The sequence below is a fragment of the Vicugna pacos genome, chromosome 6 (genome assembly GCF_048564905.1).
Source record: "Vicugna pacos chromosome 6, VicPac4, whole genome shotgun sequence".
NCBI lineage: Eukaryota > Metazoa > Chordata > Mammalia > Artiodactyla > Camelidae > Vicugna > Vicugna pacos.
In genome coordinates this window covers 1,782,251-1,808,912 of record NC_132992.1, presented here as the reverse complement: position 1 = coordinate 1,808,912, position 26,662 = coordinate 1,782,251, and the positions used below count along the sequence as shown (strand labels likewise).

The following is a 26,662-nucleotide window of genomic DNA, read 5'->3' as shown; positions in this document are numbered from 1 at the left end:
TTAAACATTCAAATGTCTAGTTGGTTCATCTTCATTATAACTGATGAAGGAGTTTGTATTTTATTTTATTTATTTATTTATTTATTTTTTACATTTTTTATTGATTCATAATCATTTTACAGTGTTGTGTCAAATTCCAGTGTTCAGCACAATTTTTCAGTCATGGACATATACACACTCATTGTCACATTTTTTTCTCTGTGATTTATCATAACATTTTGTGTATATTTCCCTGTGCTATACAGTGTAATCTTGTTTATCTATTCTACAATTTTGAAATCCCAGTCTATCCCTTCCCACCCTCTACCCCCCCCCAGTAACCACAAGTCTGTATTCTCTGTCCATGAGTCTATTTCTGTCCTGTATTTATGCTTTGTTTTTGTTTGTTTTTGTTTTTTAGATTCCACATATGAGCGGTCTCATATGGTATTTTTCTTTCTCTTTCTGGCTTACTTCACTTAGAATGACATTCTCTAGGATCATCCATGTTGCTGCAAATGGCATTATGTTGTCGGTTTTTATGGCTGAGGAGTATTCCATTGTATAAATATACCACATCTTCTTTATCCAGTCACCTGTTGATGGACATTTAGGTTGTTTCCATGTTTTGGCTATTGTAAATAGTGCTGCTATGAACATTGGGGTGCAGGTGTCGTCCTGAAGTAGATTTCCTTCTGGGTACAAGCCCAGGAGTGGGATTCCTGGGTCATATGGTAAGTCTATTCCTAGTCTTTTGAGGAACCTCCACACTGTTTTCCATAGTGGCTGCACCAAACTGCATTCCCACCAGCAGTGTAGGAGGGTTCCCCTTTCTCTACAGCCTCTCCAGCATTTGTCATTTTTGGATTTTTGAATGACGGCCATTCTGACTGGTGTGAGGTGATACCTCATTGTAGTTTTGATTTGCATTTCTCTGATAATTAGTGATATTGAACATTTTTTCATGTGCTTTTTGATCATTTGTATGTCTTCCTTGGAGAGTTGCTTGTTTAGGTCTTCTGCCCATTTTTGGATTGGGTTGTTTATTTTTTCCTTATTGAGTCGTATGAGCTGCTTATATATTTTGGAGATCAAGCCTTTGTCGGTTTCACTTGCAAAAATTTTCTCCCATTCCATAGGTTTTCTTCTTGTTTTATTTCTGGTTTCCTTTGTTCTGCAGAAGCTTGTAAGTTTCAATAGGTCCCATTTGTTTATTCTTGCTTTTCTTTCTTCTAGGAGAAAATTTTTGAAATGTATGTCAGATAATGTTTTGCCTATGTTTTCCTCTAGGAGGTTTATTGTATCTTGTCTTATGTTTAAGTCTTTAATCCATTTTGAGTTGATTTTTGTATATGGTGTAAGGGTGTGTTCTAGCTTCATTGTTTTACATGCTGCTGTCCAGTTTTCCCAGCACCATTTGCTGAAGAGACTGTCTTTATTCCATTGTATATTCTTGCCTCCTTTGTCGAAGATGAGTTGACCAAAAGTTTGTGGGTTCATTTCTGGGCTGTCTATTCTGTTCCATTGGTCTATATGTCTGTTTCGGTACCAATACCATGCTGTCTTGATGACTGTAGCTCTATAGTATTGTCTGAAGTGTGGGAGAGTTATTCCTCCAGCCTCTTTCTTTCTCTTCAGTAATGCTTTAGCAATTCTAGGTCTTTGATGGTTCCATATAAATTTTATTATGATTTGTTCTAGTTCTGTGAAATATGTCCTGGGTAATTGGATAGGGATTGCATTAAATCTGTAGATTGCCTTGGGCAGTGTGACCATTTTAACAATATTGATTCTTCCAATCCAAGAGCATGGAATATCTTTCCATTTTTTAAAGTCTTCTTTAATTTCCTTCATCAATGGTTTATAGTTTTCTGTGTATAATTCTTTCGCCTCCTTGGTTAGATTTATTCCCAGATATTTTATTACTTTGGGTGCTATTTTAAAGGGGATTGTTTCTTTACTTTCTTTTTCTGTTGATTTATCGTTAGTGTAAAGAAAGGCAACTGATTTTTGAACATTAATTTTGTAACCTGCTACCTTGCTGAATTCTTCGATCAGCTCTAGTAGCTTTTTTGTGGACCTTTTAGGGTTTTCTATATACAGTAACATGTCGTCAGCATATAGTGACACTTTTACCTCTTCTTTTCCAGTTTGGATCCCTTTTATTTCTTTCTCTTGCCTGATTGCTGTGGCTAGGACTTCCAGGACTATATTGAATAGGAGTGGTGATAGTGGGCATCCTTGTCTTGTCCCAGATTTTAGTGGGAAGCTTTTGAGTTTTTCACCGTAGAGAACTATGCTGGCTATAGGTTTGTCATATATAGCTTTTATTATGTTGAGGTATGTTCCCTCTATACCCACTTTGGCGAGAGTTTTTATCATAAATGGGTGTTGAATTTTATCAAATGCTTTTTCTGCATCGATTGAGATGATCACGTGGTTTTTGTCCTTTCTCTTGTTGATGTGATGTATTACATTGATTGATTTGCGTATGTTGAACCAGCCTTGTGTCCCTGGGATGAACCCCACTTGGTCATGATGAATAATCTTTTTTATGTGTTGTTGGATTCTATTTGCTAAAATTTTGGTGAGGATTTTGGCGTCTATGTTCATCAGTGATATTGGCCTATAATTCTCCTTTTTTGTAGTGTCTTTGCCTGGTTTTGGTATCAGGGTGATGGTGCAAACTTCTTGGTGTAGGACTTCTTTCTTCTTGGAATCCTTTGCTCTTGCAGCTGTCCACGTGGGTCACCTCATGGTGCTCCTGTAAAACCTGCAATAAAACAAACTTATTTTCTATTCTGCAATGTGTTATCTTTATAGGAGTGCAAAAGTGTTAATACCCTTACAGGTCAGAGCCCCAAGAATAGGCTCTCCTGTGTATTTCAGGCTAAAGGCAACATTATTTTACAAAAGGTACAGAGCTAGCAAGACTAAGCCCAAAAAACAAGGCACAGGGTTAAAGGAAAAGGAACAGATCTAAAAGGGAGTCAAGTTTATTCTTTTCTACTCCAGTGCCTTTTGGTGAGAGGTGAGAGGATGTTTCTGGACAGGTCCTTCTCTGCCCCAGGCTGCGGTTCGGGCAGGACCCCTGCCATGTTCACCATGACTGTGGACCTAATCTCCCACAGAGAAAGTAACAGTTATTGGTGATTAAAATTACCTGTCAAAGTCCCTTCAGTTGCCCGTAAACTACGCTATGGGGGGGGGGGTTGGGAGAGGATGTCTCACTGGCCTATCAGTGGTCAAGTCTTCCTGGATGTGAGGGACCAGCATCCTGGCGGGTGCCAAGGTGGCCTGGTCAGTGCAGTTGCCCCCGTTGCTTTCCAGCTTTGGGTTCCTACTGTGGACACTTTCAAAGCTCCTGCCCCTCTTCCCTCTACCCGGGCTAAAACGAACAGGGTCACTGCACCCACCTGGGCCTAGCCCAGAACATCCACACAGCCCACCACCTGCTCTCCATCCTAGGGCTCTGCCGCACCCTACTCCCTCCCTACCCCCACAGGACCCTGGGCCCAGGGCCTCTGCTCTGGGGGGGGGGGTCTGGATCACCAACTGCGCCATCACCCACCCAAAGCCCACAGGCCAGTGGCAAGCAGCCCAGGACACCCTGACCAGCTGACTGAGACACGGCACAAGGCATGGGCAGCAGGGCACCTGGGCGGGAACTGGAACGGCCTCCAGCCCGGCCCACTGCGCCCAGGAGCCTTGGACACAGTGCTGTGCAGACACAATATGCCAGATCCTCCTCTGGCGGCTGTCGCCATGGTGACCAGAGCCTAGACCGCCTCGCCCCCAGCAGGGTGGGGATGAGGGGGTCAGCTCCAGATAGGGGTGCACTCAGAGAGTCAGGGGATCCCGCGGTGATGGGGGACAGGCTGAAGGGTGAGGGGCCACTTGGATTGGAAGTGTCCCCACTGAAGGGTGAGGGGCACTCGGAGTTAAGGGGATCCAGCTGGGGGTGGGGGATAATCCTGGGGAGAGGGGTGAAGGGATGATCTTGGGATGCTGGGGGGACCCTGGGTAAGGCATGAGGGGTCAGCTTGGGGTGTGGAGGCCATAGGGTAGGACCAAGCTGGGCAGAGTGTGGGGGCTGGGACCTCGATGTGAGGTAAGGAGCCCCGTATTGGGGGTTTGGCTGGGGACAGGCCTGGCTGGCGTGGGGGGAAGGCAAGCAGGTGTGGGGAGGCTAGCAAGGGGAGAAGGGGTGTGTGGCCTGGCTCAATGCCTGTATTGGATCTAGTTGGCTGCCAGGCCGGTCAGTGACGGGGTGGGGGCCTTGCGGATGGGGACCCTGCCAAGCCCAGCCCAGCCCCAGGGTGGGCTGCCCCACCACCCAGACCCGCCTGGCCCCGCTCGGCCCCACTCACCAAGTTTCTGCACTGCAGCAGAACCAGGCCGAGGTTCCCCGCTGCGGGCGGTAGGAGGAGGGGCGCGCGCGGACGCGGGAGCGCGCCCAGAGCGTGGGGACGCTGGCGGGAGCCGGGTGCTCCTGGACCGGCTCGCTGAGGAGGAACGCGGCCTGGGGTCTGGGCCGCCGCGTGCCGTCGCCTCCGCTGCCGCCGCCGAGCAGGTAAGGGGCGCTGGTGGGGGCGCGCAGGTCGGGGAGCCGGCGGGTGAGGCCTGGGCTGCGTTGTGGGGGCGCCCAGGGCAGGGTGCGTAGGTGAGGCCCGGGCCTGTTAGGACCATGAGGCTTGTCCGGGCCGCCGGCCTGGTTCGTGGTGCCCCCCACACCCGCCGCGCACATTAGTAGTCACTGAACCCCCTCGTTTCTGTCGCCGCTCGTAGGGAGGTTTGGGAAAGCGGGAGCAGCCCCGGGAGGTGGGAGGGCGCCAGATGGGCCCGGAGCACCTCCGACCGGCCCTCAGGCCACGGCCTTCCTGCACAGGTGGACCTGCCCTGGGAGCGGAGGCCGCCCCGGACCCTGTGGGGCACAGGCGGCCTGGGGCGGAATAACGGGCGAGGCCTGGGCCCCTTTGGGAGCGGGTCACCCAGCCTTTGGGATCAGCAGCTTTTGGAAGTCTAGTTTTAGTCTTTTGAGGAATCTGCCTACTGTTTTCCACAATGGCTGCACCAAACTACATTCCCACCAGCAGTGTAGGAGGGTTCCCTTTTCTCCACAGCCTCTCCAGCATTTCTCCTTTGTGGACTTTTGAATGCTGGGCATTCTGATGGGTGTGAGGTGATGCCTCATTGGAGAGTTGATTTGCAGTTATCTGTTAATGAGGCACACTGAGCCTTTTTTCATGTGCCTGCTGGCCATTTGTATGTCTTCATTGGAGAAGTGCTGGTTTAGATCTTCTGCCCATTTTTGGATTGGGTTGTTTGTTTTGTTGTTGTTAAGTTGTATGAGCTGCTTCTATATTCTGGAAATTAAACCTTTGTCAGTCGCATCGTTGGCAAATATTTTCTCCCATCCCATAGGTTGTCATTTTGTTTTGTTTATGTTTTCCTTTGCTGTGCAAAAGCTTATGAGTTCACTTTGGTCCCATTTGTCTGTTTATTTGTGCTTTTATTTCTATTGCTTGGGTAGACTGCCTTAGGAGAACGTTGCTGAGATGTATGTCGTATCATGTTTTGCCTATGTTTTTTTCTGAGAGGTTTGTAGTGTCTTGTCTTATGTTTAATTCTTTAAGCCATTTTGTGTTTTTCTTGTGTGTGTATGGTCTGAGGGAGTATTCTAACTTCATTGATTTGCATGCAGCTGTCCAGTTTTGCCTACACCATTTGCTAAAGAGACGGTCTTGACTGCATTGTATGTTCTTGCCTCCTTTGTCCAAGATGAATTGATGGAATGTTTGTGGGTTTACGTCTGGGCGCTCTATTCTGTTCCGTTGATGCGTAGGTCTGCTTTTGTACCAATGCCATGGTGGTTTGATTGTGGCTCTGTAGTAGTGTGTGAAGTCTGGGAGGGTTATTCCTCCTGCTTCGTTCTTTTTCTTCAGTAATGCTTTGGAAATTCTGGGTCTTTAGTGATTCTGTATAAATTGTAGGATGATTTGTTCTAGTTCTGTGAAAAAATGTCCTGGGTAATTTGATAGGGATTGCATTTTATCTGTAGATTGCTCTGGACAGTGTGGCCATTTTCACAGTATTAATTCTTCCAATGCTAGAATGTGGGCTATCTTTCATTTCTTTAAGTCCTCTTTAATTTCCTTGGGCAGTGTTTTGTAGGTCTCTGCATGTAAGTCTTTCACTTCCTGGGTCAGATTTATTCCTGAGTGTTTTTTTTTTTTTTGGATGCAATATTAAAATTGAATCATTTAGATAGGTTTTCTATTATTGAAAGAGTGTAGTTTTCTTGGAACAGACTGTTCTGATCATGCTGTACTGCTGTGCCGGGCTTAATGGTACTTCTGGATTCTGTATGCCTATACTGGAATGGTATTTTTTGCATCAATTTTTATAGAAGAGATTAGCTTGAAGATTTTTGTTTCATTTGTTACCTGGTGAGAGTTTGGTAGCAGTTACATGTTAGCATCTTGAAAATGATTTGGAAGGTTTATTAACTATCTGCTTTCTAGAATATTTGAAACAATACTGGGATTAAATAACACCTGTGAAATTTTGTATTAATTTTACTTTTGTGTCCTAATATATTTTGATGTTTAAAGTACTCTTTTTTAAAAAAACTTTTTTTTAATCGAGTTGTGGTCGGTTTAGAATGCTGTGTGAATTTCTGGCGTACAGCACAGTTTTTCAGTCATACGTGAATAGACATATATTCATTTTCATATTCTTTTTCCCCAGAAGCTACCACAAGATCAGAATAGGTACACAACTTTATATGGTAGAGCACAGAGAAATAGAGAATACCCTTTTTATAACTGACAGTTCTTGGGTTATATCCCACCCAGATTTTCAGATGGGGATATGTTTTCAGACACAGACTTGTATATCATGTTTTACAAAATGCTTTAAGTTTCCTTTCCATAGTTGGTTCTTTCCCCTTATTAATTCCTTAGTTCCTATTTTTGTTTTCCTTTTCTCCTAATTTGCTTTTCCACAGAACCACGTCTTAGGTTTATGGGTTTGTTTTTTTTCCCTTTTACTTTTTTTCTCTTTTCTAATTTATGACTTCCTGCGTTTTTTCTACGTTTTCCTGCCACTTATTCTACATTTTCTTTGCCTCCGTGCTTTCATTGCTCCTTTGTAACTTAAACATTCAAATGTCTAGTTGGTTCATCTTCATTATAACTGATGAAGGAGTTTGTATTTTAAATAAGCTCATTTTAGCTGCTTACCGTTTATTTTCGTACAGGATTTATATTACTTCCTATATTTGCATTTTATTCTCACTGTATTTTAACCGAAGTGTAGGGTTTGTGTGTCTGTGTGTTTGCTTGTTTTTTTGTTTTGTTTGTTTCGGTTTCCAAGTTATTTTTAGGGTCTTCTAATTAGTAATTTCTAATTTCATTATTTTCGTATAATTTCCATAGCAGTGCTTTTAGGAAGTGATAAAAATTTCATTTTGTGTAACAATTGCATAGGCCTGATTTGTGAATATTTCCCATGGCCTTTGAAAAGGAAGTATCCTGTTTGTAAGGTTTTAGACGTCGTTTTACATAATGTATTTTACTAATTATTTTGTTTTCTAGTTTTTGTATATTTGATCAGTCAGACTGGAAAGAGTATCCATGGCTATTGTATTTCTGTCGGTTCCTTGTTTTTCTCTCCTATTTTCTTGTATACTTGACCATTGAACTACTCAGGAGTTACGGGTGCCAACCCTCACGCAGCCGGAAGTCTGCTAATAACTTTACAGGTGGTCTCTGTATCCACAGTTCTCTATCCTCGACCAGTCATGGACCAGGTGAAAATGTGGGACACATTTATTGAAAAAAAGAACCTCGTATAAGTGGACCCACACGGTTCTAGCCTGTGTTCAAGGGCCAAGTGTGCGTATATTTCAGTTCTGTGTCTTTTGGTGCCTCGAGGGGTGCCTGTGTCTTCACTGCGGTTCACACGGCTCCATCAGCGTGGCCCGCCCCCGTTTTCCCGTCGCGCATCTTGCCTTCGCTTCTGTTGTGCCTGACTGTGACGCCGTGAGCCCCTGACCCATTTGCGCGACCCTGCCTGTGGTGTGTTTCCCAGCCTTTTACTTTCTGCCTTGGAGTTGCTTTGTTTTAAGTGTGTGTCTTGTAGACGTCGTACAGTTTGTAGTTGCACTACAGTGAACTCTTCTAAGAGGTGACTATGTCCTGTTTTTCACATTCTTCATTTCAGGAAGGAAACAGGTTTCACAGGCCCGGTGTCTCCCAGACTTGTTTCTTGCCCGGCTCTTCCTAAAGTGACCGCTCTTGACTATTGACGGGTTTCTGTTGTGCCAGATTTTGTTTCTGTGGTGCTGTGCATAGATGCGGTGTTGCTTTATATTTTTATGTCCATGTGATATAAAGCTCCCTCAATAAAAATAGTTTTGTGTATTATTGCTTGCATGTTTCTTTGGGTGTGGCGCTGGCAAAGGCAGCCGGTTATCTTTATAGAGTTTCTCAAAAATAGTCTTTGGTCTGCTGGTGTGGTACGATTGCCTACATGAAGCAATTATTAGATGTTGATAACAGTTTTTTATTTAATTTTACTGGTTCTGAATTCTTTCCAAGTTTTGAAAATATCGGTAGCATTACGAGAGCTAGCACTGACTGACGGGGGTACATAAAGGACATTCCTGTTTGATACTGGCTCTGAGTATTCTTCTTGACCTTGCATGGAAAGATTATTTAAACCCTTAAAAAAGCGTGGAGCTCTGCGTTAGGGAAGCTATTTTGGTACCAGTCTCAAAGGACAGATTGCTGTTTCTTTCCCACCCTAATGAAACTAGGTCACTGGCTCTTGGCACATCTCCATGATGTGAGATTTATTTGATGTTCGAGTGCACTGTCTAGAAATAGTGATGCATTGTCAGCAAGGCCACTTTTCATCTCATGAGCATAATTTCCAGTGCCCTGGAATTAATGTATTTCTTGATCTGTTAATAGTTACCCTTGGCCAGGAGCATTTCAGAGGCAGAGGAAGCGTCTGGAAATGGTCATGGTCACCCTGTTAGATGATAAATTATGGGGTTCCTGTTCAGCTTGAAGGTTTGGCTTGTTAAAGTAGTTGATACCTTGTGAAAAGCAAGGAGCTGTTTATTAAGCAAGCTTTTACCTGATGCCATGGCAGGATTTTCTGGCTCAAGTGGTTGAGAATCCTCATCTAATATATGTATTTTTGAATTCTGTTTTACTGTGGCCATCTGTAAACACAGTTGGGGAAGTTCCCTGTTCCATTCACTAGCCAACAGCAGGTGATCGGAAAATAAGGAGTCACCATAGGATTCCTGTAAAATGAATTATCTGCAAGTCCTAAAATAGCTGATAATTTAAAATGAGCACTTTGAAATCAGTTATGAATCAGTTCAGTATTTCAGAAAGAGATTGAGAAAATAAATACACAAACTATTATAAAACCAGTAACGTCGCTGCATGTGGATCCTGGAGTGGGCTGAACCCTCGCTCCGTGGCCTCGGGAAAGGGACTTGCCACCCTGTGCCTTCGTCTCCTAAACCATTAAATGGGATAGTAGGCGTGAGTGTTTTATAATATAAAACATCGTGGGGATGAAGGGGGTAAATGGACACACGCTTCAAAAGCGTGCTGGTAGATGAGGAGTCTCAGCACGCGTGGGGTGCAGTTCCGCAGTGTCCGGCTTCACGGGTGTGTGTTGGTAAGTGTCCCTTTTCCCCTCGCTCCCCCCGCCCCTTCCTTACCTGATACCCTGTCACTGTTCTCTGTGGTTGGGGGTACCTGCGTCTGTTTAATTCTGCCAAGAGGGCGTGTCATGGGAACAGCGTCACCTGACCTGCTCGGGAGATGTATTCCAGCGGGATTGTCCATAGAGCTTAACCGAACAGGAGCTTTTCCAGACTGTGGCACTAAAGCAAGGATGCAGCCTGGCAAGGAAGTCTTGTGGGTTCGGAGTGTGTGCTTTGCCTCAGTTTCGTGTATTTGTCTGTTTTCGGGACGCTTTTCTGCGTTATTTAAAGTCCACTCTCATCTTAGCATTGTTGTCGATTTACGTAGATTTATTGAATATGAATTTAAGTTCTTTATTTTTCAGAGACATAAATGATGTTGAGCTGCCAATCTGATACTTATTTCCTTCATTCTCCCTTCACTTTCATACACTCGACTTTGCAATGACAGAATTTTTGCTAAATTGTTTATTTGTAAGTTTGACAAGTGGGAATGCCATGAAAGATGAGTGTCCTCAAGTCTGAAAGGATTTGGGTGTTTCTGTGTAACCCATATTAAGACCACATCATTAGGTGCTGGAGTGAGACCTTGGTAACATCCTGTCCTCTTCCAGTTGGTAGTTTGTTAAGAGACAAGCTGAGGTGTATTCGGAATTTTAAGACTTCATTGGAGCAAAAATGGATCTGACTTGGGCAGCGCCAAGCCAGATGGGGTTAGGAGCACTCTGCCAACAGGAAGCTGGGGAGAGACTTTCACAGAGAGAAGATGGAAGCAAAATCAGGGACCCATTGACCGGCTGTGGCTGATAGCCTAGTTGTTTGATTGTGATCCATTGCTCTCAGCGTTTTGATTTTGTAACTTTGAGGCATTTACAGGCTTAGATTTTGGTTTGCGTACGGAGGCCACCGAGGCATTGAGAGCCACCTAGTCTGATGGCCTCCTTGTTTAGTTGTTGTAACAAGTCAGCTCTCTGTGCCGGTCTGGCCGTGCGTGCCCTGCGGCGTCCTCCGTCCCGCGAGCTTCCGGGGAGGGCACCCGGGATTGCTGTTGCCTCTTGTGACAGCAGCGTCTCTGGCCCAGAGCTTGTGAGATGCAGGCGCTCAGTATCTGTTCCTTGAATGAGATACATTGGATTTCTCTGAATGTTTTACTTTCTAGGATTTTTAGGAGCGTTACCCAGAAATCATGCTTGTCTGTTCTTTGCACGAGTTTCTGCTGGTTAACCGTGTGTTTCGTACATTTGTGTTGTCCCTCTGTTGCTTTCTTTGTTGAAGTTTGTTTTTAACTAGGCACGTTTCAGTGCCTTCTGGGGATAAATTCTTCGGATTCCAGGGAGCACGTGAAACCTGCTTCCCTCCTCCGAATAGCAGGTCTTGAGAGGGGCTTCTTAACGCCCCATCCTTTGAGCCTAAGGAAACCGAACAAGAAAGGAGTGGTTGTGTTGCTGGAGCTGCAGCAAACCTGGCCGGCCCTTTCACACCTCTGAGAATACAGAAAAGAAAGTAGATTAAGATTCAGGAGTTTTTTTTGTGTTTTGTAGTTGCCCCAAAATTAAAGCTGCAGGGGGAGAAAACAGAAAAAAACCCAGAGTGTTTTTGGTCAGAGAGCTCAGACCCTCTTGAAGTGCAGACGGCTGACTTGGCAGTAGCCAGTGAGCGCTCCGTGACTGGAGCAGCCAGCCCCTCCCGGTCCCCGTTACTTGGGTCACTGTGCGATTCATTTTGGCTGATGTTTGCTCCTGAATGTCCGCACATGCGTGCTGTTCTTGATGCTTTGAAAACCTTTCAGTTGAGTAGTAGAGACGTAGAGGGTTTAAAATACTTCAGCTAGGTGCCTTTATTTTGTGCCACTTGAAGTAAGTGTAACATTTCCAATGCCAACTGATACTGCAGAAATCCAAGTTGCTGTGCAAATGCGTGAGGTTTAGCGTGTGCATTTTAGCCTGTTCTCACACACAGCGCTAATGAGCAGCCCACCTCCCTGACGCTTCCATGCTGGTCATTGTCACGGAAACCTTTGTCATGCAGGTATCAGGAAATATGTGCCCTCCAGGGAAGAGCTTTCTCTTTGGTATTTGTACCAAATAAAGTTTGTTTACGCCACTATTGTGATGTACCTGTTTTGTTTCTTTTTTGAACTCCCCCCCCCCCCGCGCATCTGAACCCCTTTCTAAGTCTGTGGGTCCCTGCTGAATGGGTTTAAGTGGGTACCTGCTAGCAGAGACTTCTGCCCAGGATTTTGAGTTTAAAGCTGGGCCATCAGAGGTAGGGACAGTGAAGGTTTGATGGGGACTTGGTCTGCATCCTAGGGGGCTGCGTCCTTACTGGACGCAGCCTTCTCTTTGTGGGCTGAGGCTGCCGTCCTGGCTCATGGTGACTCTCGGTTCTGTCTGTTTAGTAAGCGTAGTTCTTTAGCATTTTTTGGTAATTCTTGGAGTCATCCAGAAAGCGTTCAGGAAACCTCTCTTGTGTGTAAATCAACCAGAGTGGGTCTGCGCTGCCAGCGGCCAAGAAGCCTGACCGGCACAGCTCGCCATCTTTGTACCGTCTCCCACTGCTTTCCCTCGGGAGCTATAGTTGGTGGTCCAGTGCGGGTGCTGTGTACCCAGCATTTTGTTCTCCTTTTTCTTTACAGTACGTCCTATGCCTGGTATGTCTGACCTGATGTCTCTAGTAGTTTTTTGTGTTTTTTTCTGGTTTAGACGTCTGTGAGATGCATTCATTTCTTCGCCTAGTGCTTTACTGAGTGTTTATTATGTGCCAGGTGCTTGTAGTGGCTGGAAAAATATAGCAGAAAATTAAACAGACCAAACCCTTTATGGAATTTACATTTGAGGGGGCAGACTGATAAATAAATAAAATACGTAGTTACGTTAGATAGTGGTAAGTGTGGCGATGACAAAATTAAACAAAGGAGGAGAGAAGGCGTGCTGAACCAGAAGCCCATTAGGACGGGGGTGGGGGCAGTGGGGGAGAGGTGATCTGGGAAGACATAACGAGATGTCCCGGGGCCTCCCCAGCAGGGGTGGCGAGCGTGCTGGCACCCTCACTCCAGTTCTGCTGGAGCACGTTGGAGGCGCAGGAAGGAGCAAGGCTCACCCACAGCACTCACCGCTCCTGGACCACTTTGACTCTGGAGGTGTGCTGGTCGGTCCAGCACAGGGATGGCAGATGCAGACAGCAGGTGGGCAGAATTTTAAAAGAGCAGCCTGAGTTCACTTCAGCAAGTGTAGGTGTAATGAGATTAAATATAGAAGTGTGTGTATATATAACATATATATAATACATGTGCAGTTTTTCGTAGAATATGGTTTTAAAACTGCATTCAGATATAAGAGTTAGCATTTTAAATACTCTAAAAATGTAGACACCTGGTCTGTTAAGTCCAGCCCGTGTGCTTGCATCCTAGTGTCTGGTTTGTTGCCCCATCACGTGAAGGATGTGTAGGAGCTCCAGGTTGCAGACCCACATGGCCCTTCCAGGGGAGCTGCTGTGGGTTCTCCGTGCTGAGCACACACACGAGCATTGCACGCCGACGCTTACACGCTAGTACAAGGTGTGTCGGAAAACCTAGGCATTGTAGCAAATGAGAGGCATCGTGAAGACACTTGTATTTTTTTATGAAAGAACTAACATTTTATTATGCAGAAAAGCTATATAAATGCATCATTTGTCGAAGTGATCGTCACGAGGAAAATCCTGCTGAACATCAGGTGTTCTTTCCCCACCTATACTTCTTCAGCAAACGCCTCGTGATGGAATATTAATTTTTGTCAGTGTGAAGATTACAGAAAAGCTAAGCAGATGCAATCTTAATATCATGTTGATTACACTCCAGAAAGAAAAAGAAATGGCAGAACACTAAGCCTAAATGCCATTTGCTACAATTGCCCCGTGTGAAATGTAACTGGTAGCTGTCAAGCTTTGATTGAAACTCACTGAAGGTTAGCGCCAGCTGCATGCGTTAATTGTCCCTGGGAACAAATGCGCAAAACTGCAGCCGCCATTTGGAAGCAAGCTTTTTTGTATTTAATCTGTTGTGAAGTATTTTACGATTGAGTTCGGATGAATGCTGCTGTACCTTCCAGTTTATTTATTTATTTATTAATTTTTTTTGCATCATTTCCAACAGACAAAGTCCTGTTATGTTAAATCCGAGGTACTCTGTGTAAGGGGTGTTTCCATGTTTCATAGTACTGAGTATTTAGAGAAAGGGAACTTAGTATTTTAAAGAAGTGTTTTGAAACACTTATCTAATAAATATTTGAATTATTAACATTTAGCTTTTTCTCCATATATGAAACCCAGTTTATACAGTGGCATTTTTTTAAGGCGGTTTGATGGTATTAGAATCTTCATAAAGTTTATGTCTTTTGAAAAGTGTTGAAACAGACCTATTGTCTATAGCAAAGTGATGACTATTAGCTGGCGAATTTATTTGTGTACAGGTATGTTTTCGTGGGTGAATAGTTAGTGTTTGATTTGACAGCTGCCACGTACAGCGCCAGATACGCTGTACCAGCATCTGTCATGGATTGAGTCTGTCTTCACATTGATCGCAGTCTGAATTGAGCAAAAACTGTATGCAGAGCCCAGACAGAATGTGTTTATTCCTTGACTCCCCTGCAGGGAGCCTCTAGTGTGAGCCCCCCCCACCCCCCGGGAACCACAGCTGTGAATGAGGCTGAAATTAATCGCATGACACTAAGGAACATTGTGGTGCTGCTGAATGGTTGATGGTCGCAGTAGATGTTTGCTGCTTGTTGGCCGCCTAGCGTTCTCCTTTCTGAAAACACTCCAGTTTCCAGGAGGGGAACTCCGGGCCTGTTCCTGCTAGGGAGGGAGTGGGAGTCCCCCATCCCGCCCTTGGGCATGGGACCTCGCCACCCCTGGGTGTGGGGGCTCCCCCGTGGGCCTCTCCCAGAGCATGACCCACTGCGGCCCAGCCGGGTGTCCTGACTGGTGCCTGCCAGTTGCCTTCCAGAAATCCCCCTTTCCTTACGCTAATCAGAACCAATTTCAGTTGCTTATCACCTTCACCACAATTTTAATTGGTTAAAGACGCATATCCTTCTCAAGTCTAAGGTGATACTTTGGTTTCAGTGAAAGTGTCCAGTTGGTGGCAGTTTCAGACCCCATTGCTCAGAGACGGACCACACTTGCCCTGTAAACCCTGTCAGGCGATCCCTTTTCGTCTTCTCTTGGTTGGTGTTTGAGACATAATTTATACAGGTCTGGATGGCAGGCTGTAAAGGTATTTGGCGGTATTTTACTGTTGGCTGAATTATATTTAAAACTGTAGGAATCCTTCCCAGTGCCCGAGTGTTAAAAGCCAGTTAGTTACTGGACGATGTGTATCGTAAAAGGGCAGCTGAAATAAAATGTTTCTTCAACTGATTTTTTATTTAATGTAGGTTTTTTTAAAGAAGCAAGCAAAGTATGTCATTTTCTCTTCTGTAGTTTTAAAGCAACACTTTTAGTGTCAGAAGATGACTTAACTTGAAGCATTACATTTTAAAACTCACTCATGTAGAAGAAAATATACCTTTATCATTGAAGACAACTGTTTTCTATAAAAATTTAAATGTTGCTGGAAGAGCTATGTATTGAAAAGAAATTGCGTATTTTCTCACTCATTAGAAGGTAGTGAAATGGAAAATTTGAGTATTAATATTTAGATCTGTCACTGCATGTTTTTTGTATTAGATCACTCTCTGACCCTGTCCCGTCTTGCTGCATTCAGCCCTCTGGACAGTTCAGCATTTCTGTAGCGAATCCCTCTCTTACGAGGGAAGTTTCTCAGTGTTTGGAAAGAGTTAATTGTCTGAATCATATCACTGAATAGGATAGACCTGGTGAAAGGCTAGCGCGGCCAGCTTCTTGCTTTGTACTCATTTTTATTAAATATATGCTTCTCTTCTGTTCTCTGTGCTCAGATGTAGTCTACACAGGATATTGTAACAGTTACACGTGGGTTTACCTCGGAAGACCTAGATTTGGCAATGCGTGTGCTAGAAAGGTTTCAAGAGAAGACCCCGACTTTGAAAAGAAAGCTGTGAAATAGTTGCAACTGGCATATTAGCATAAGGAATAGGAACTTGGAGTTTTAAAAAATGTGCATGTGGCGTGTACGGAGCGTTGCATGTTTCTCAGTGCAAGCGTGCGCGTGTGCTCTTCGTGTATCGGCGGGTTTTGCGAGCGCTTGGATTCCGTCCCCTTTCTGACGCATGAGTGAGCGATGTTGGAGTGGGCGGCGCCTGGAGAGGGTGTCCTTGTCGTGGAAGTGTTCCACAGGATGGGGAGGCCTGTGGGGCAGCGCCAAAGCTTAACTTAATCCGAAGTTTGGATGAGCTGCTTCGTGCTTTCAAGTACAAAAGAAAGGAAAACAGTGTTCTGTGCGTAAAGTTTTAACGGTAATGTTGCCAAGAAGAGGTTGACTCTGGATTTTTAGTCCTCGTCTGAGGGCCTCCTCAGAGTCTGCTGGACTTGATGTTTGAAGACCAGACTGTAGTTAAAGCTGGGAGTTAGTGGGAAAGATCTGTGAGTCCAGGAGTAGGAATAGGGTTCTGGGCAGGAATGTGATGTTTGTGGTGGGAGGGGCCAGACAGACCCAGCCAACCTGCACTACTGTCCTTCCAGAAACCGGTGTGGAGAAGGAGGTAGGAGCCTTAGGGACGGGGAGCAGTCGCAGGTTAGGGAAGAGAGACGAGGAAGGGGGAAGCGATCTCTTTTTCTGCCCCTCTGTGCTGCCTGGGGCACCCACTGTGCTGGAGAGGAGATGGCCGAACATCACCCGTGTGAGACTCGGGCTCCCTGGAACCGCCGACAGCAGGAACGGGACATGGCAGTTGAATGGGTTGATCTCTTAAGCTGGAGCCACAACAAAGGGAGAAGGACGTGCATGCCCGCAGCAGCTTCACGTCCACTTTGCACTTGTGGAGGGTGGCGCGGGGCAAGTAGATGAGGCCCAAAGAAATTAAAAAAAAAGGCAAGCAACTGAAAATGTACATCTGAAAACTTCGGGTTATTCTACTTGGCTGTTACAGACAAGAACCAGACACGACGAAAAGGGAGCAGGTGAACAGTCAAAGGGAAAGACAGGCCCTGTTCTGCGTCGTGCAGGTTTGGAGTTAAGACCGGGTGTGAGTCGCTGACCCAGTCGTGTGGCAGGTCGCTGGTTATGGCCGGGACGCTGGTTGTCCACAGTTTCACATTTGGAAGCTGGGGTACCTGTAGCGCGTGCATCGCTGACTCTGGGTCTTAGTGATGCATCGGTGGGTTAAGCTGACGCTTCCTTTCCTGTTACGATACAGAGACCTGCGTCCCAGGCTGGAGATCTGGTTTTACTCCTGATCACCTTTGTGCCTCTGAAGCTCTCTACTACAACAGACCTGAAAGGGGACACATGCACACAGGGTTCCCACAGTCTGTCACATGCTCATAGTTTCCCTAAAATCTTAATTTATTTTACAATTTATGTAGAGTTTTCAGTCTAGCCTATAGAATATTTGTATTAAACCACGTGTGCCTTTTAAGTTACCCACGAATAAGATATTGAAGAGGGGGAGGGAGCCCTACCTCTTCCATCAGTTAGTGGGTGAGATGTGAGTGCCCGTGCCCTAGACACGGGGCCACAGACACCCAACTCGAGGGCTCCTCTTACTTGTTAAAGATGAGGACTGACTTGTGTGGGGCCTGCGTTCCCTCGTGGACAATTGTTCTGTGAAATCTCATGTGACAGATGCTGTAAGGAACTCTTGCTCTGATTACAAAATCAAAGTATATGACAAACTCTTTCTTACAAAATGGCTTTTAGATGTTGTGTAATTCTTATCCATAGAGGCCAGTCACAGAGGACTTTGCTCAACGAAATTTATTACTGTAGAGGCTGCTAATGATTAAATTCTGTTTGCTTGAAATATCTTTGGGAGGTAGTCATCGGTACGTGAGATTTCGTTACGCTGTCATCTCAGCTTTTGCCTCTGAGTCTCACTTCCCAGTGTAGGCTTAAAAACCATTAAACCTCTGGCCACGAGGGTCCACAAGGCACTGAGCACTGCCATTTGCGATCTGCCCATTTTAAGGCCTCATCAAGATGAAAGCACAGACTGTACAAGAAAAAAGGTTTAGTCGTTAACCAATACGTAGCCAAGCTAAGGGAGAGGCGTCGTTAACAAATGAGATTTCAGCAGCGTTTCTGGAATGTCGGAGGTGAGACAGGTTGAAAAGCTCTAGCCTAGACGTACTGCACGATGGTGTCTGAAGATGTGGGGGGCAGGCAGTCTTTTCTCGGAATCATCGAGGCTCAGCGTCAGCAGCCGTTCAGAACTGACACCTTGGACCCACGGTTTCCATAAGCAGGGTGTGACTGAAGGGCTTCATCAAACTGTGGTACAGATCGGTCCCCCAGCGCCCCTCTCCCAGCGACAGTGTACACGCTTACAGTGTGCGCACAGACGTCCTCAGAGCGGAGGGAGGTGGCCCGTGTTATTAGGCAAAACAGGCAAAACTTGTTTCTGCTTAGGATATGAAACTAAATTCTGATAAGGGTTTTGGTACCGCAGGACAGCCCTCCTTATCTGGGGGTGGGGAGGGTTTCCTCCTCAACAGTCAGGTTCCCTGTTGTTTACACCAAGGAAGCCTGCCCAGCCTGGTCAAACACAGAGTCTAGAATTTCCAATTTGAGACGAAGCCCTTCGTCTCAAAAATAGACCAACTAACAGAGCCGAGAACAGTAGTCCCCATCTTCCTCTATTTTCACCTTTTTTAAAAACATTTTTTATTGATTTATAATCATTTTACGATGTTGTGTCAAATTCCAGTGTAGAGCACAATTTTTCAGTTATACATGAACATACATATATTCATTGTCACATTTTTTTCGCTGTGAGCTACCACAAGATCTTGTGTATATTTCCCTGTGCTACACAGTATAATCTTGTTTATCTGTTGTACAATTTTGAAATCCCAGTCTGTCCCTTCCCACCCCACACCCCCTTACGTGAACAGACAACCAGAGGGTCATTGAGTTTACAAGGAAAATTGACAGAATGAAAGGAAAAAAAACATGGGCCCTAAGGAAGCAGCTGATGCAGCAGCAATGGTATTACAAGAAAAGGCTATTAGATTTATTATTATTTTTTAAAAAGGATTACTGAAATGAAAATCTAAGAGAATACCAGTGAAGTAATCTTCCAAAATGTACAGCAAAGACCAAAAGAATGCCGGAAGAGATACGTGGGAAAGGAGTCTATGAGGTTCGACACTTGACTTAATAGAAGTGGGAGAAAAGTAACGAGAGAAGTGTGAAAACAGAAGGGAAGGTAACTCCCGGAGGCGGAGGTGACACATGTCTATACGAAAAGGGCCCCTCGAGAGCCAGCACGAGTAACAGAAGCAGCTCATCCATGGGTGTGCATTTGTGAAGGATCAGTGCTTCAGGGATGAAGAGGAGACTGTAAAAATGTTCAGAGAGGGAGAAAACAAATTGTCCATCGACGAAGAAGTGTTCAGCTCACAGCGACAATGTCTTCTCAGTTTTAACACTGGATATTCTAAGTATTGCCAGCGAAATCCAAAGGGTAAACACACTTTTATTTTTTTAACCCAGAATTCTGTATTGACAAACTACCACTCAGCTGTGACAGCAGAATAAAGGCGTTTTCAGATGTACAAGGCCTGGAAAGATTGGCTTCCCGAGTACTGTTATTAGGAAGGTAGTTGGACGTGTGCTCCAGCCAAACAAAAGAATAACCAATAAAGACAGGCTTGGCCTCCTGGAAACAGAGGACTCAAGCTAACTGGGCATCAGAGCAAAGCCAGGAATAATGGGAATAAAATAGGTCCAGACGGCAATCGTTCCAAACTGCAGCAGGAGTGAGACATCCGAGGGAGAGGAAGGATTGACAGCCTGGGGATGTGTTACCCCAAACCCCCCACTCTACCAGAAGGAAAACCGTTAGAAACCCCAGGAAAAACTCCTATTTTAGCCAAAATATGGGAGGAAAGGCCATGCTTTTAAGCAGTCAGTGACAAAGAAATGGGTCCATTTACTCTTAAAACTAGAGTTTTTTTTTTTTCTTTTAATTTCTTTGAGTGGTCACAGGATCATGGCATTGAGTCTGCAAAGAATGAAGTGTCATGTTAGCACACCTCTTGGCCTGGCATTAAGTAATGTTTATACATCATAATGTGAATGCTGGTTGTTGATTTTCAACTTTTAGAACCAGTCTGTGATCAGAAAGGTTTGGTTGCTGTGTACTTCAAGATACGAATGCTGACAGCCTTGATGCTGTTAAAGGAGAAGTGTGGCTGACCCCAGGTGAGCTGCGGAAGGGCAGAGGAGAGGTGTGCGATGGCTCCAGTATCTGTGAGGAGTTGAGATGCAGAGTCAGCTTAGTGGAGCAGGGAATTTATATTCTGTATCCTTGAAATCGTAAGTAATTATTAAAAAGGCTAAATACTGAGAGGGACAGGTGAAGATTAATGATGATGAACTGAACTTTAATTTTTAAATCTAGGAAAATCAATAGATACTACGTCAAGTCATTAAATCTAGAAGCTTTTAGATGAAAGGGTATTATTTGGGGATACAGAGAGAACTATCAGAGGAGCAAAAAACGAGGACAGTCGGAAGTTCTCCTCTGGGAAATGGGCTCAGGGTGTGCAGGAAGGGTGCACACACATACATCCTTCTGTGTTGTTAGATTTGTCCTACGTGTACATATTTTGAGAAGACAAAACATTTAGAAGTACTTCCTGATGTAGTATTTCACTAATCCAGACCTGTTAGGAAGTTTTACTAAAGAGAGTGAGCAGTTTATAGGATTGAATTGTGATCATGACGTTAGGAAATAAAATAGTACGAAAACTTTTGCCCTCCTCTTAACTTTTTAAACCGAGTCATCTCTCTGGACAACAAGAACAGCAAAATCAGATGAGCGACTCTTTTCTCCGTTATTCAGCCCAACACTTTTTTCCTCCTAAAAGGGTCTGTTCACTGTGTAGAGTGTGAGTGAATTCAGCTCACTTCCATTTCAGTAGACTTGAAACTCAGCCCTGAATGTGGCAGACTGAGTACAGGAATGACACACGCAACGTCGCACTGTAGTGAACCCTGGCACGGCAACTAGGATGGGCTTCAGGATTTCTTCTAATGCCGAATTCGCAGCACCAGATAGACATTTAACTGGTCCTTTCACGTTGACTCAGAAGTGGAATTCTGTCTGCGATCCTAGTGTTGTGCGTTTTCTACTCAGAACATAGGCCCGTGCGGGAGTGGGACCTGGGAGAGCGTGTGGGCGACGTCAGAGCACAGAGACGCTGCGCGCCTCCTCCGTCACAGCCGAGGGGCTCCGGCCCCCAGGGAAGATGCCTGTTGCCATGGCTACTCACCTCCTTCGTACCTTTTAAGTGGGCCTGGCGAGTCTTACTACCCCTCCTCAGGCGGATTCCTCATTCTCTATGGGACTGTTTCCAAAAGCTCTGTTCCCCCTCATCCTGGCGGAAAGCACCCCCTAGCCAGGCAGCTGGTCCCCGGGCCCATCTGCCAAGCCCCGAAGCGCTGATTAGGAGCACGGGCTCTGGAACTGGACCACCAAGGTACGAATCTCAGCTCCCCCACTAATTGTGGGACGTAGTGTTCTCAGTTTTAATAATACGAAGATAATGGGAGTACCAGGGCCACAGGATGTCGTGAGGTCAAGTATGTAACATACTTGAAAACAGTGCCTGGCCCCGGCAGTGGCTCTTGACACTTAGCCACTGGAATAGGGTCCAGGTGGCCGTTCAGTTCACTCTCATGTGCTGGGTCACCACAGAGGGAGCACGGGAGGCCGTGTCTGTGCTCAGCAGGGGCAGTGCTGCCCTCCTGTGTGTGAGGAGAGTGGGGAGACCCTGGCAGCTGGGCCAGGGTTCTGGTACCTCTTATAAATGATCCCGCTGTCCCCAGGTAACCTCTCCAGGGTTAGGAACATAACGCTGCGTTCAGCTGTTTCTACGGGAAAACAGATTCGAAGCAAATTGTCTCCGTTTATACTAAATTTTATAGGAACATAACTAATGTAACACTAAGGTTGGCAAGTATTAAATACACAGATCGGCCTTTAAAGATGTTTCAGATGTATTTTGATGGCATTTTGCAAGAATGTATTTTCAGAACTGAGCAGTTTGTTGAAGAGTAGGAACTATATGGAATGTAAACATGACATGCTGTTAGTTTTCTCCAGTTACTGTGTTCAGCTGAGCTTTCACACAATCTCCTTTTTCTTTTATTGGTTCATTTCTTGATCGATCCCATCACTCCCTAGTTACCTCTGGTTGTTCATGAGTTTAGCCCAGTTTGAAGCTTCCGTCTCACGCCCAGCCTAGAAGTGTACCCTTTTCTATTTCCAGCCATACTGGAGTAACGCAGACCAGGTTTGCCCTTCTGCCTTAAATAACTACAAAATTGAAAAGACACATGGAACAACTTTCTTCAGAGACTAGGTACAGACAGCTCAGGTCTATGATCCTGAGAAAAGAACCAAAGAAGCAAAGTCCTAAAATTACAGCTCTCTGCCTAGAGGTGTTTTCTAGAGAACAGGGTGAGACAGGGGGACCCAGGCGCTTTGAGATGGTCTCTCTTGGGATACAGTGGATTAAACAGGTGAGATACAGTCTAGGAGAGAGAGAGCGGCTGCACAGAACGGTAGTTGCAGAAACTTGCACAGTGGTGGCCTTGAGTTTGTCGCTGATTAAGATGGGCTCACACAGAGTATAAAACGCTGCAAGGCCCGATGAAGAACGACCAGGTAACTGTAAGGAGACTCACCCCCAGACCTCACACAAGAGAGACGGGGAAAGCTGCAGCCTCTTGAGCAGCAGAGTGGAGACGCTTTGTAGGACACAATGTGAGTTAAGTAGCTATCCAGAATGGTGGTGTGAGTAGGGCCAGAACTAACCCTAACATAATGAGTTCTCTAAACCTGCCCTGGCGAAGCTTAACAACAAGCCTAGTGAGGGTGCACCTGCACTGCAAAGAACTTAACTGTGGGCCACGGCCCAACGTGCTGTAAAGGGAAGCGGCAGAATGCAGTACACAGCACAGTCAAATAATGTCGGGCAATCAATCCGAAATTCATACACAGGATGAAGCAGAAACACGTGACGTAGGGGGAGAAACCGTGACTAGATAGAAGCAGATACAGCAGAGACGGTGGAACTTGCAGAAAAAGACTTCTAAATGACTTTATGTTTGTGCTCAAGGATTTTTAAAATGAAAATGTACGTAAGGAGAGAGCTAGAAGGTGTACAAGAGAACCGCCTGGAACTCCTAGGGCTAAAAATCGGTCTCTGAAATGAAGAAAACTGCTGGGCAGAATTAACTGCAGACTAGATGCTGCAGAAGGGAAGTTCGGTGCATTTGACAACACAAAAGCAGAAATTGCCAAAACCAAAGCACAAGAGAAAACTTGGGGCAGCATCAAGTGGTCTGACAGAATATAGTGAAGGTCTCAGTGCTCACAGTCAAGGTGGGGAAACAAAAATTCTAAAAAAAAAAAAAAAAAGACCCGTCCTGTACAGTGAGTTCTGTGACAGCTCTGGGGTCCCCCCTCCAGTCCGCAGGCTCCAGGAGATCCGGAAGCACCAGAGGGTGGAGGGGGGGGTGGGGGCGCATCCGCATGTGTGCAGCCCTGGGTCCCTGTGTGTCTGCTGCACAGGGAGGGTCCCACAGGGCCCTGTGCATGTGCGCATTATTTGCTCACAAGGTTGTAGAGCCACGTCCTAGCAACAGGCCAAACACTGTGCGCTTGGCCTTCAGCAGTGTTGACAGTGAAAGGACTGCACTCAGAGCCCTGCTCTCTGACCGAGAACTGACCTTGACCTTCCCTAAGTGCTCTATGGGCGACTACCTGAGCACACCCTGCCCCTCAGCCCCACCCCGAGCCCTGGGGGCCCGGCCCCTGCCAAGAGGGCCCGGCACCCTCCAGCCCGCTCCCCGCCATCGCCGACTGCCCCCGGCCGGCCCGGGTCACCCGGCTCTGCACCAGGTGCTGGCCGCTCGCAGGCCAGCCTCCAGGTGTCCCATGACTTTACATCGACGCCTTGTAACAGCGCTTCACAGGAGATGCTCCCTGCTCCCGCGGACCCTGCGCTCGTTTCTGGGCGTCCTCAGCTGCATGTGGAGTCGAGTCCATCGGAGGAGGGCGGTGCTGCACGCTCAGACGTCCACGATGTCCTGCAGCTCAGCGTCTCCAGTGGGCACAGCCACCGTCTATTTGATGCAGGAACAGCCCATCACTCCTGCGCTGCCCACAGCGTCCGGGTGTGCCCTGGACTCATGCGGGGAGGCGGTGTCGAGGGCCCCTGGTGAGAGCGGGAAAGAGCTGGCCAAGCAGCGGGAAGACCTGGCAGTCCCAGAGGAGGAAGATCAGAGGAGCCTGGACGGCACTGGGGACGAGCAACGCAAGATGAGGCAGCTGTGGGTCCAGAGAGGCCCTGTTTCTTTCGTTCCGAGGCCTGGATCTCTACAGGCGAACCTCGATGCCAAGAACTCAGAACACAGCTGCGTGGAGAAACCCCAGACTTCTTGCGTGAGCTCCTGCCCCGAGAGAAATGCCATCAGCAGCTCGTACAGCTCCTCCCGGGCATCCCCGCCAGTGCGGAGGAAGAGGGGTCCTGCACGCAGCGGGCTGCCCCCGAAATCCTTGAAGAAAGGGAGGAAGGAGAGCCCCCAGCCTCCCGCTGCAGCTCCGGTGGTCTCACCGTGGACGAACTGGCCCGACAGGGATGCAGACACAGCCAGAGGGCCGAGGGGAGCCGAGGGGAACACATCCGATGGTCCCAGGAAACCCCGAAGACGCAGGTTTCCTCTGCTGCCACGCAGGCGAGGGGAGCCCCTGAGGCTGCCCCCACCCCCTGAACTGGGTTTCCAGGTCACGGCGGAAGACGTCGACATGGAGAAGAAAGCAGCGTTCTGGCAAATCAATAGCGTGTTACGGGGTGAGGCCGAGGCGGGCTTGGCTCCCGCGCCCTCCCCGGACGCTGCGGTCACCCCCGTGGAGACCACTCCACCCTCTCAGCCTCTCTTCTCGGGGGCTCCCCAGACCACCAGTGGGAGCATCTTGCCCCCTCTGAAGGCCCCGCAGACGGCTCCAAGTGGTGCCCTGGCCTTCGTCACCCCCACTCAGGGGACCGGGGTCACCCCCGTGGAGACCTCTCCATCCACTCAGCCTCTGCTCTCGGGGGCTCCCCAGACCACCAGTGGGAGCATCTTGCCCCCTCTGAAGGCCCCGCAGATGGCCCACTGTGGTGGCCTGGCCGTCTTCACCCCTGCTTCGGACTCTGGGGTCACCCCTATGGACACGACTCCACCCTCTCAGCCTCTGCTCTCGGGGGCTCCCCAGACCACCAGTGGGAGCATCCTGCCCCCGCTGCAGGCCCCGCAGACGGCCCCCTTTGGTGCCCTGGCCGTCTTCACCCCTGCTTCGGACTCTGGGGTCACCCCTATGGACACGACTCCACCCTCTCAGCCTCTGCTCTCGGGGGCTCCCCAGACCACCAGTGGGAGCATCCTGCCCCCGCTGCAGGCCCCGCAGACGGCCCCCTTTGGTGCCCTGGCCGTCTTCACCCCTGCTTCGGACTCTGGGGTCACCCCTATGGACACGACTCCACCCTCTCAGCCTCTGCTCTCGGGGGCTCCCCAGACCACCAGTGGGAGCATCCTGCCCCCGCTGCAGGCCCCGCAGACGGCCCCCTTTGGTGCCCTGGCCGTCTTCACCCCTGCTTCGGACTCTGGGGTCACCCCTATGGACACGACTCCACCCTCTCAGCCTCTGCTCTCGGGGGCTCCCCAGACCACCAGTGGGAGCATCCTGCCCCCGCTGCAGGCCCCGCAGACGGCCCCCTTTGGTGCCCTGGCCGTCTTCACCCCTGCTTCGGACTCTGGGGTCACCCCTATGGACACGACTCCACCCTCTCAGCCTCTGCTCTCGGGGGCTCCCCAGACCACCAGTGGGAACATCCTGCCCCCGCTGCAGGCCCCGCAGACGGTCCCCTTTGGTGGCGTGGCCTTCGTCACCCCTGCTCAGGGGACTGGGGTCACCCCCATGAATAGCACTGTACCCTCTCAGCCTCTCCTCTCGGGGGCTCCCCAGACCACCAGTGGAAGCATCCTGCCCCCTCTGCAGGGCCCGCAGAGGGCCCCCCATGACGGTGTGGCCTTCGTCACCCCTGCTCAGGGGACTGGGGTCACCCCCATGAATAGCACTGTACCCTCTCAGCCTCTGCTCTCGGGGGCTCCCCAGACCACCAGTGGGCGCATCCTGCCCCCGCTGCAGGCCCCGCAGAGGGCCCCCCATGACGGTGTGGCCTTCGTCACCCCTGCTCAGGGGACTGGGGTCACCCCCATGAATAGCACTGTACCCTCTCAGCCTCTGCTCTCGGGGGCTCCCCAGACCACCAGTGGGCGCATCCTGCCCCCGCTGCAGGCCCCGCAGAGGGCCCCCCATGACGGCGTGGCCTTCGTCATCCTCACTGCCAGCCTGTCTGCGCTGAGCGGCTGTGGGCCCAGCCTGACTGTGACACTTCCTGCTAACCCTGGGACCTCTGCGCAGCCCGTCTTTGTGGTCCCTCATGGGCAGCAGTGTGGAGCCACCACCTGTGACAGCTCTTCCCAGTGTGGAAAGCAGGCAGTCCCAGCCCCAACCTCGGACCCACTCTCCACTCCAGGTCCGCTAGCCTTCCGGGCCCCCCCAAAAGCGTCTTCTGACGGTTTGTCATCCAGAAATCCCACCATGGGCACTCATGCCAGCACCCAGCCGATCTCTCCTGCCACCTCAGCCGTGTTCCCCCGTGGTTCTGCAGCTGCCGCCTACATGCCCAGCGTTGTGACCAGGGCTGGGCCCAACACTTGGCGGCACTGCCCGAGATCTACCAGCTCGAGCCCAGTCCCCTGCAGGTTCGGGGTCT

At 47.9% G+C, this 26,662-nt stretch overlaps 2 long non-coding RNA genes across 2 annotated transcripts in view; one reads left to right on the top strand and one right to left on the bottom strand.

The window, feature by feature from the left end:
- Positions 1 to 266: 266 nt before the first annotated feature.
- LOC140696754 (uncharacterized) lies at positions 267 to 5,495 on the bottom strand. The gene is made up of 2 exons (XR_012073227.1): positions 4,350 to 5,495; positions 267 to 2,752 (listed from the first exon to the last, which is right to left on the bottom strand). It is a non-coding gene; the product is annotated as an uncharacterized lncRNA (long non-coding RNA).
- LOC140696753 (uncharacterized) overlaps positions 4,435 to 26,662 on the top strand; it is an 87,814-nt gene continuing 65,586 nt past the window's right edge. The window contains exon 1 of the long non-coding RNA XR_012073226.1: positions 4,435 to 4,552. This is a non-coding gene — a long non-coding RNA (uncharacterized lncRNA). The remainder of the gene's footprint in view (positions 4,553 to 26,662) is intronic.